Source organism: Sapajus apella, unplaced genomic scaffold, assembly GCF_009761245.1.
Source record: "Sapajus apella isolate SASKATOON/1434 unplaced genomic scaffold, GSC_monkey_1.0 scaffold103, whole genome shotgun sequence".
NCBI classification, from domain to species: domain Eukaryota; kingdom Metazoa; phylum Chordata; class Mammalia; order Primates; family Cebidae; genus Sapajus; species Sapajus apella.
This window is the reverse complement of record NW_022437043.1, coordinates 5,607,377-5,609,354: the sequence shown is the minus strand read 5'-3', so window position 1 is coordinate 5,609,354 and position 1,978 is coordinate 5,607,377. Positions and strand designations below refer to the sequence as shown.

Below are 1,978 nucleotides of genomic sequence, written 5' to 3'. Positions count from 1 at the left end.
ACTTTTCTAAAGAGCAGAGAGACCAGGCATGGTGGCTCACACCTGTAATCCCAGCACTTGGGAGGCCAAGGTGGGTGGATCATCTAAGTTCAGGAGTTCGAGACCAGCCTTGCCAACATGGCAAAACCCCATCTCTACTAAAAATACAAAATTAGCTGGGTGTGGTGGCACATGCCTGTAATCCCAGCTACTCAGGAGGTTGAAGCAGGAGAATCGCTTGAATCAGGGAGGCGGAGGTTGCAGTGAGCCAAGATGGCGCCACTGCACTCCAGCCTGGGTGACAGAGGGAGTTTCTGTCTCAAAAAAAGTCCCTGAGGTGATTCCGTCCTGCCCGGCTGTTCTTTTGAGCAGTGTTCATTTATCTCCGTCCACCTTCTCTTCCACCTAAGTGCATGCCGCCGCCCGATGGACATGAACATGAGCCGCCTGAGGCCCCAGAACTATCTTGTCGGTTGTGAACTAAAGGCCGACAAAGATTATCACTTTAAGGTGGATAATGATGAAAATGAGCACCAGTCATCCTTAAGCAGGGTCAGTTTAGGGGCTGGTGCAAAGGGTGAATTACGCATTGTTGAAGCGGAGGCAATGAATCACGAAGGCAGTCCAGGTAAAGCAACACTGGCAGCTTTGAAAATGTCTATACAGCCAACGGTTTCCCTTGGGGGCTTTGAAATAACACCACCAGTGCTCTTACAATTGAAGTGTGGTTCTGGGCCAGTGCGTATTAGTGGACAGCACTTAGTAGCTGTGGGGGAAAATGAAGAGTCAGAAGATGAAGAGAATGTGAAACTCTGAAAGCTGTCTACCCCTGGAGGTGGTAGCAAGTTTCCACAGAAAAAAGTAAAACTTGCTGCTGATGAAAATGATAATGATGAGGATGAGGATGATGAGGAAACTGAAGAAAAAGCACCAGTGAAGAAATCTATACTCGATACTCCAGCCAAAAATGCACAAAAGTCAAATCAGAATGCAAAAGACCCAAAACCGTCATCAACACCAGGATCAAAAGGACAAGAATCCTTCAAAACACAGGAAAAAACTCCGAAAACACCAAAAGGACCTAGTTCTATAGAAGACATTAAAGCAAAAATGCAAGCAAGTATAGAAAAAGGTGGTTCTCTTCTCAAAGTGGAAGCCAAGTTCATCAGTTATGTGAAAGACTGCGTCCGGATGACTGACCAGGGGGCTATTCAAGATCTCGGACAGTGGAGGCGGTCTCTTTAAGAAAATAATTTAAACAATTTGTTAAAAATTTCCATCTTATTTCATTTCTGTAACAGTTGATATCTGGCTGTCCTTTTTATAATGCAGAGTGAGAACTTTCCCTACTGTGTTTGATAAATGTTGTCCAGGTTCCATTGCCAAGAATGTGTTGTCCAAAATGCCTGTAGTTTTTAAAGACGGAACTCCACCCTTTGCCTGGTTTTAAGTATGTGTGGAGTGTTATAACAGGACATAGCAGTAGCGGTGGTCAGACATGGAAATGCTGGGGACACAAAAGTATACATGTGGAATAAAACTCAGTATTTTAATAAAGTAAAACAAAAACAAAACAAACAATACTGAAGAGAAAACACTCTCTGAAATGAAAGTAAAGAAAATAGAAAACAGTGGGAAGCTATTTGGTAGTAGGGGAAAGGACTATTTTCCAATGGCAAGTGACCAAATCACAAGGCAAAACTCCCTCCTCCTCCAACTGGAGTCCATGCAGGGACGCAGGCACACGGACGCACATGTGTCCCTCTATGTGAGCCTTGTATGGTGCACACTGATAGACTGATGGGGGCCCCCTGACCGTTCCTGTGAGAACCAAAAAGCTACTTCCCTCTTGGCGCACCTGGACTAGCCCAGTGTGCTTCTGAAACTCTAGGAACCATCAGAGTCCACTGGAGGGCTTCTGAAAACACTAACTGCTGGGCCCCAGGCCCACAGCTTCCCATTCACTGGGTCCTGGGTGGGGCCCGGGAATATGCATTTC

At 45.7% G+C, this 1,978-nt stretch overlaps 1 pseudogene across 1 annotated transcript; it reads left to right on the top strand.

Annotated features, from left to right (window-relative positions):
* The first annotated feature begins 405 nt into the window (after positions 1-405).
* On the top strand, positions 406-1,485 carry LOC116536770 (annotated as a pseudogene). The gene has a single exon (XR_004262790.1). The product of XR_004262790.1 is annotated as a nucleophosmin pseudogene (transcript).
* Positions 1,486-1,978: the final 493 nt, after the last annotated feature.